This window comes from Eutrema salsugineum, unplaced genomic scaffold (genome assembly GCF_000478725.1).
Source record: "Eutrema salsugineum unplaced genomic scaffold, Eutsalg1_0 scaffold_10, whole genome shotgun sequence".
Classification (NCBI taxonomy): domain Eukaryota; kingdom Viridiplantae; phylum Streptophyta; class Magnoliopsida; order Brassicales; family Brassicaceae; genus Eutrema; species Eutrema salsugineum.
In genome coordinates this window covers 1,607,311-1,616,233 of record NW_006256908.1, presented here as the reverse complement: position 1 = coordinate 1,616,233, position 8,923 = coordinate 1,607,311, and the positions used below count along the sequence as shown (strand labels likewise).

The 8,923-nt window shown below is 40.2% G+C and overlaps 1 pseudogene; it reads left to right on the top strand.

The window, feature by feature from the left end:
• The first annotated feature begins 7,751 nt into the window (after positions 1-7,751).
• On the top strand, positions 7,752-8,789 carry LOC18027843 (annotated as a pseudogene).
• Positions 8,790-8,923: the final 134 nt, after the last annotated feature.

The window sequence follows — 8,923 nt, the reverse complement described above, 5'->3', positions numbered from 1 at the left end:
TTGAATTGGACAAGAAACATGAGAAACTAAAACACCATTAAGCATGTGTTTCGAATCTGGGGCGTTCTGAAACAGGGTAATCCCAGTAAAGCTCCTGCCATCTATTCTAATTCTGAAAAATGAAAAGACAATCAATTGTAGAGAGAATAATATTTGTATTCCTACACTGGATTATAAGCCAAGCTCAACCACAGAAGGAGTCTATCTAAAATCTGTTATGTTTTCCAGTCAGTTCATCATTCATCTGTTGGACATCGTGATTTGTTAATGCATCTCACCAGTCAGTTCGAGGCCGAAGAACACCAATTCTAAGGCTCGTCTCCTTTAACATGTCAGTGGTCCACCAAATTGGCACAGAGAAGATCCATATTATTTTTTCAATAACTCGAAAGCATATAAACCCTTAAATTTTACAAAATAAATTGGATTCAAACAAAAGATAGTTGTCGCTTGAGTTGAATACTTGAATGTAAAGCTTCATACGTTTTTTTACGTCTAGTCACTAAATGAGACTTGGAGAAGATGAATTGAACGACATAAGGATTTCAGATGAATAGGAAACTGTTGGGTTTTTCAAGCCCATGTCCAACTCCCTATTAGTATGATGTTGTCCACTTTGAGTTCAAGTGGCAAAGCTCGCACGGATTTTTTTTGGATTTTTTTTCAAAAGGTCTCATATCTATTGGACATCTTACTTATATACTAGACACTCTTGGTCTAATATTCCAATATGGGATTTGGATTGATATCTCAACAATTCCTCCCTCAAACCAAAAACCAAACAAATCTGTGGTCTCCCCCAACCTTCTGCGAAACTTGGCACTCATTTTGTATTGTCCAACCTAACCCTCCGTTCACCATTAGGAATACTTTCGACACAAGGCACCAGCACCCCAATCACAAGGTCACCTTGAGGGCTCTTCACCACACCGAACACATAGTCCATACCCACTTGTCCAGGTCCACCTTTTCAGTACTTGTTCTGATACTAATTGTTAGGTTTTTTCAAGCCCATGTACAACTCCCTATTAGTACGATATTGTCCGTTTTAGGCCAAGTGGCAAAGCCCGCACGGATTTGTTTTTGGATTTTTTTTCAAATGGCCTCATACTAATCTATTGGACATCTTACATATATACTAGACACTCTTGATCTAATCTTTCGATGTGTAATTTGGATTGATATCTCAACAGAAACTGAGCTATTTTTTGGGACAAGTGGCACTCTTTCGAGTGCTGACGTGGCGATCAGGTGGAGAGAGTTGGCCAAGTTTTATAGTATAAATTTTTTTGAGACAAGTGGCACTCTTTCGAGTGCTGACGTGGCGATCAGGTGGAGAGAGTTGGCCAAGTTTTATAGTATAAATACAACTAGAAAGACAGGGAAGAAAAGTTTAACACTTCCTTTCACAAAAACATGTTAAAACTTAAAACTCCAAGGGGCTCACAGAATTCCCAGAAAGTTGAACATGAGTAATGTAAAAACGGAATAAATGGGTGGCTTTTCGTTGAGGAGCTACATGCATTATAAATTATTAAACACTATGGTGAACACTAAACACGCACAAGATTAAATTCCTTCTATCAAAACATGTTCGATGATTTCACATTGGGCTACCAAATTTTTGGATGTTTGCTTTTGTATTTTTTGTTCAACTCATACTTATATTATCTTAAACAGCGATTACAATCTATACATGTCGAAACTTGTTATCAGAAAGGCTGTACATGGTGTTTGGGCAAATTTTAACCAGTTCGTACGTGAATAGTTCTACGGAATGACGAGAAGGAGTAAGTTTTTATTAATCAACGAGTATCGAGTTACAATGAATCAATATCGAAGATCTAAATAATCTGGTATCATCCATCGCTCGCTATTCATCGTTAATTGGCGAAGAACAAAGCTACGATGATGTTTGGTCTCTCGATTCTTTGTCGCTGTCGTACCTAGCTATTAAAGTAGAGCTTTTAGGGTTTTTAGCCGTAAGTGTTTGTCTATCCGTCTTTGGTCCAGGACTTCTCTATTTATAAGTTTATATCAATCCTAATCTTAATTGGATTTGGCTTTGTATGTCGGTCTCTCTATAATTCTCTTTGAATTGGGAGCTTATGTCGGTCGGTCGCTCCAACTCTCTCTAAATTCTCGGTTTACTCAAGAATGTAAATCAACGACTTATATTAAGCCACAGGTCGATGTTAAACCGATTGACAAAGACGAATACTCGATGTTGAGACTCTCTCACTAGTGACCGTTCGTCACTCCCTCTCTTTCAGCAGGTACACAAGCACAGTGACCGTTCACCACTCATTCCCTCTTAGCAGCGACACGATCACAGTGACCGTTCGTCACTCATTCTCTCTTAGCAGCGACATGATCACAGTGACCGTTCATCACTCCTTTTCTCTTCGCAGTGACAAGACCGCAGTAACCGGATAGTGAATTAATTTCACCCAACAACTTGCCCCTACTCTTCAATTTCTTATTTAGAATTTGGAGAGTAAGTTTTTTTTTTATCGTCGTTCGATGCGCGAAAATATTTCTTGTCTATTTGCACCTTGTTTAGTTCTACCATATGTCGATTCCGTGGCCATTCCTTATTTAGGATGGACAAGCAGATTTTATTAAGAATGAATGGAGCTTCCATATCACATGAGGCATGTTCCATATGTGTGGAGTGACAAGCGTTGATGTATCTTCTCTTTCATTAACTGATGGTACATTCTGACCTTGTAGGTCTAGTGTCGATGCTCAAATATAAATATTTCGTTGGTTCATTCATTTCATATGGCTGGCCATCATCTTCCCTATTAATACACAGCTTCTTTGCCGAAGGTGTGAAAGGTCATTGGAAGCTCGTCCTTGGAAGGTTCATTGTTGGAAGATCATCATCATTAATTAATCGGTGGTAAGTCATCATCGTTGGTCGTTGCTCGATGTTGAGAGCTCATCATCGATCGTTAGGAAGCTTATCATCGATTGTTGAGAGCTCGTTATCAGTCGTTGGGAGCTCATCGTTGATTGTTAGGAGTCCGTCGTCGATCGTTGGGAGCTTGTCGTTGATTGTTAGGAGCTCGTCGTCGATCAATGGGAGCTTGTCCTCGATCGTTGGGACCTCGTCGTCGATCGTTGGGACTTCGTCGTCGATTATTGAGAGCTCATCGTTCGTACGTAAGATTGATCTAAAAAATCTTTGTGGGAGGTCATCATTTGTAATTTCATTGTTATAAAGTTGACATGGGAGGTCGTCATGTGAAATCTCACTTTTGATAGCTCGTTGGTGTGAGCTCATAGGTGAGAACTCGTCATTGGGAGGTCGTCAGGAGTGACGACCTGCGTTTTGGTAGCGCCTTGCGCTTTCTCAGTGACCTACTGTCTTTAAAGTCTATTCTGGTCTATCTTTCTCTATTTCTTTTACTTATGTCACTTCTTTCTTTTTTGATTTTGCTCGTCGATTCCCTCTCTTCTTCTGTTATTGGGAGCTGTCGATCCCTTTTTTATTTATTTGTCGTTCCTTCTTCTCCTCTTCTGAACATACATCATGTCGTTCCTTTGTTTCTTCTTTCTTTGGTTTCATGTTTTGTTTAGAAGTGAACGTCGTAACTTCTAAAGAGTCAATTCAATATTTGATAATCCGTGGTGATCATTTGTTAACATTTGTTACTCGTCATAAGCAGAGAAAGAGTATCGAGAGGGCACTATTAAATAAGCTAAAAGTGATGGGAAGACTCTGCTGGTATTTCCTGATTCGTTCACAGGTTTTGGCGATGGGGCTTTTGCCGCCGTGGTCGTATTTAGCCGTATATTTTGAGGAGCCACCTTAATTTCTTATTTAAGGTCTTCCTCTAACTTTATCTTTTGGAGCTCTATTGCTCGTGGACGTTTACTTTTGTTTATCTGGTAGGATGTGTCGATCCTTTTCTAAGCACTTGTCGATCGTGAGTGATGCAACGTTTGTTGACATCTTTGTTTTACGTTTTGGATAACGACATTTTCTAGGCGGTTTGTAACCATTCTTTCCACTACTGTGGCTGGTGTATAACCATATGTTGCGCATATTGCATTTTGCAGTTTGCTTAATCATGGGATCACGTCCCTCGTTCGGTGATGTATATCAATCTTTAAATTAGTAACAGTAGCAAGTACGTTACTTTTTAGTGCTATTCCCTTAGGTTAGCTGTGACATTTATTGCAGTCATACCAGCGATTTCAGCTGTGGTTGCTGCTTGTCGCGAGGTTTTTCCCTCTTAGTTGTTTTTTTTAGGAGGTTTCAGAACTCCTTTAATCTTTAGTGACAGTAGTCACTTCTAGTTTTATGAGGTCATGCTTTGAATTGCAATAGGGCGACAACGTCACTCCCTTTTCTTTGTGTCTGTGAGGAATCGCCTCTTTTGAAGTGACAACGTCACTCTTCTTTTTCTGTGAGGAATCGCCTCTTTCAAAGGTGCCAACATCACTCTTCTTTTTCTGTGAGGAATCACCTCTTTCAAAGGTGAAAACAGTCACTCTTCTTTTTCTGTGAGGAATCGCCTCTTTCGAAGGTGACAATATCACTCTTCTTTTTCTGAGAGGGATCGCCTCTTTCCAAGGTGACAATGTCACTCTTCTTTTTTTGTGAGGAGTCGCCTCTAGCGAGGGTGACAACCTCACTCTTTTTTTTTTTTGATGAGGAATCACCACTGGCGACCTCTGTGGGTTTCTATCAATATTTTTGAAGACTTACCTTTCTTTTCATGACCATGGTCAATTCGTATGCGTGCAGTGACGCTCTTAAATAGTTAAGCAGGCGACAATCGTCACATTCTTTAAGGCAGTGCCTTCTAGTTTATTTGGTCGCTGTCTGTCACTCAGTCATAATTTCTATGTAATATCTCTCTCTTTTATGTGCCATCGTGAATGACGAACATAGATTTGAGGACTTCTAAAACTTCTTTGTTTGAAAATTTCTATATTAAAGTGCATATCCGTAGATATGTAGTAAAATATCCAAAGCCAAGGTAATAACTTCTCGGGGATCGTCAAAAAATGCAAAACGCAACTAACAATGAAAAGCCAAACGTATAAAAAAAATATAACTGAAGCAAAACGAACCAACCTTGAAGTAGTAAGTTGAGTTGTAGGGCACACAGCTGTTGAATAGACTTTTTGCATTCTTTATTATCCTGCAATTTGTATGAGCCTGATCCACGTACCTTCGTTATATGGACCTTCCCAAGAGCCTATGTTTTACGTCTGTTGGCAGCTTTGAACCACTTATTAGGATCGCCTTCTATTAGTTGAACCTTGTCGAGTTGCTCAATATCTGGTTCTTCCATTAGTTGAACCTTGTCGAGTTGCTGAATATCTGGTTCTTCCATTGTGTTGATTGGTCGATGTGTATTTCTATTGTCACTTCTCCTGCTTTCATTGTCACTGAGAGGTCTTTGATATGGCTTATCATCTCTCGTTGTTCTTTCGTTCCTCGTTACACGAGAGTCAGAACCTTGGGAGTGTTGCTGATGGTAAGCAGGACCTTCCTCCCATCTAATTTGTGCCCATGCTCTCGATAGCACATCTTCCATTGTTTTGCATTGATACTTTGTCAGTTCCTTATATAGATCACTGTTTTGGAGCAAGCCTCTTTGGAATGCTGAGATTGCAGTGGACGTGAGACACTCTGGTATAGACACTTTTTCTTTGTTGAATCGTCCAACATAACTATGCAAAGACTCCCCTTTTCTCTGTATGACCTCGTAAAGATCATCTGCGGTCTTTTCCAGGTTCCTACTGCTTGCAAATTGCTCAACAAAACGGTCTGTCAGTGATGCAAAAGAGTCAATTGAAGCGTTAGGTAGGTTCATAAACCATTGGAGAGCTGGTCCCATAAGACTGGAACCAAATCCCTTGCACATGGTAGCTTTGCAAAGTTCTTTCGCAACTACTGTGGTAAACATTCATTGCTTGTATTGTGCTATGTGATTATCCGGATCTGTTGTTTCGTGGTACATCTTCATCGAAGGAAGCGTGAATTTTCTTGACATCTCTGTCAATGCGATCGCATCCATAAACAGGGTATCTGCATAGGAGTTAGGAGCACTTTTCGTAATTGGAGGAGCCACACCGGGAAGTCGTGCGATTAAAAGATCCATAGCTTCCAAACGCTTTGAGAAGTCATCTGTAGCAGTCCCCATTGTAGTTGTTCCTGGATTTCTATTATGTTGTGTCGGTCTGTTATCAATAGCTGTGAGAGGATCATCAACCGGCAACATAGGGGGAACTTGTGTACGAAATCTGGCACGAGCGTCGGCTGCAGTGCTTCCATCACCAACCAAAGAAGCGTTCACTTCCTTCAAGGAAGCGTTTTCCGCTTCGAGTTGTGCAAGTCTCTCTTCAGTCTGCTTCATCTGGGCGGTGAATTCCTCCAAATGGGCAGCATGAATGTTAGGGGTGATGTTTCCGTCGTTTTCTCCGTCTGTCATATCTCACGTAGTTAAAACTTCCCCACCTTCTAGCGCCAAACTGTTTGGGCAAATTTTAACCAGTTCGTACGTGAATAGTTCTACGGAATGACGGGAAGGAGTAAGCTTTTATTAATCAATGAGTATCAAGTTACAATGAATCAATATTGAAGATCTAAATAATCTGGTATTGTCCGTCGCTCGCTATTCGTCGTTAATTGGTGAAGAACGAAGATAGGATGATGTCTGGTCGCTCGATTCTTCGTCGCTGTCGTACCTAGCTATTAAAGTAGAGCTTTTAGGGTTTTTAGCCGTAAGTGTTTGTCTATCCGTCTTTGGTCCAGGACTTCTCTATTTATAGGTTTATGTCAATCCTAATCCTTATTGGATTGGGCTTTGTATGTCAGTCTCTCTATAAGTCTCTTTGAATTGGGAGCTTATGTCGGTCGGTCGCTACAAATCTTTCTAAATTCTCGGTTTACTCAAGAAAGTAAATCAACGACTTATATTAAGCCACTAATCGATGTTAAACCGATTGACAAAGACGAATAGTCGATGTTGAGACTCTCTCACTAGTGACCATTCGTCACTCCCTCTTTTTCAGCAGGTACACGAGCACAGTGACTGTTCGTCACTCATTCCCTCTTCGCAGCGATACGATCACAGTGACCGTTCGTCACTCATTCTCTCTAAGTAGCAACATGATCACAGTGACCGTTCATCACTCCTTTTCTCTTTGCAGTGACATGAACGCAGTGACCGGATAGTGAATTAATTTCACCCAACACATGGAACATAATTAAAATCAAAATATGATTAAAGTAGGAGGGGAAAAACCGATAACATATTTTTAGGATGCTGGCTTTATGTTTTAAACATAAATCTCCTATCTATTGTAGATATAAGTTAGCTTAACATGGTTTTAATCTAAACTTCTTTTCTTTACTAATGATATGTTTCATTTTGATTGTTTAATCAAACCCAATTTTTGTGGAAAAGTCTTAAACTCTTTTGAAACATGGGAAGTATAGTGTTAATTCCTGAAAACAATTATCATATACACCAAAAAAGAAAGAGAGACGTTTATGTTTGGAAAAAGAAAACTCATAAAAGCCATAAAAAGGAAGGAAATGATAGCCATAAAAGAGATTTTCGATTGAATGATTCGTAAAATAAGAAAAATTTCCATTAGGGAAAGCAAACTGACTTGAAGTTTTCCGCTTTCCGATTCCTAGCTCGAGTCGGATGCTCAGCTGGTGTGTGTATATATATATTTAAAGCCTGGATCGTCTCTTTTGATCAATCAGAGACAAGACAATGATGAAAAGGCATGAGAAAATGTTAAAAAGGCATCGCCCGTGTGTGGAATTACTACCTCACGATGTTGAAGGGCTTAACCTCGAGAGACTTGCTGTGAAGTCTCTGCTGAGATTCAAGTCTGTATCCAAGAAGTGGAAATCGACAATCGACTCTCAACGGTTCCAAGAAAAACAATTGATCCGCCGTATGCAATCGCGAGATCCAGATTTACATTGCGTGTCCACTACTGATATTGCCAAGGCTCGAATCGTGTTGGGAATGTCCATTGCGTGAAAAAGGAAAGCTTTGATGCCATTTAGTGGTAGGATTCACCACGATATTCTGAAGACACAGTGGAGGCCAACCAGACCGTCACAACTACCATATTTCGTACGCTCAAGCTCCCTTTTATGAACACCTATGTTTGCTATGGTAGTTGTGACGGTCTTGTTGGCCTCCACTGTATCTTCTCAATATCGTGGTGAATCCTACCACTCAATGGCATCAAAGCTTTCTTCTTTCATGCGGTCAACAGCTAGTCACTGACATGTATAATGACGAGGTTGCCCTACAACTTCTAAGCTTGGATTGGGTAAAGAAAAATTCAGGGGCACGTCCAAGCCAGTTTGGTTATGGGTAAAGAAAAATTCAGGGGCACGTCCAAGCCAGTTTGGTTATATAACTCATCTGAATTCGCCCTAGACAACGTAACTACTTGTGAAGTTTTCCATTTTAGTACCAACGTTTAAAGGTATGTTGTCCCTACTTCTCCTTATCGGATTCTTGCTTACCAAAGACCCGTGTATTTGGATGGCTCATTTTACTGTCTCACCGAGTGTGAAGAAACCAAGGTCATATCTTTGATCTTTCGATCTTCACACTGAAACTTTTCAAGTCATCTCTAAAACTCCATTTCCCCATTTACCTGACCATCGCAATGTCACCATGTGCGTCCTTGATAACCGCTTGTGCGTATCCCAGATTTTCTGGCCAACTCAAGTCATATGGTCTTTTGATTATTCAGGCGGCAACAAGACATGGACAAAAATGTTTTGATGGATCTCACCAAAACTGTTTCTCGGTTCGGGGTTTCCAAATACCATATCTTTCCGATTGCAATTACGGAGAAGAATAAATTATTGCTTTATGTTCAAGTTTACTTGCAACCACTAGGATCCATGATCTAAGTA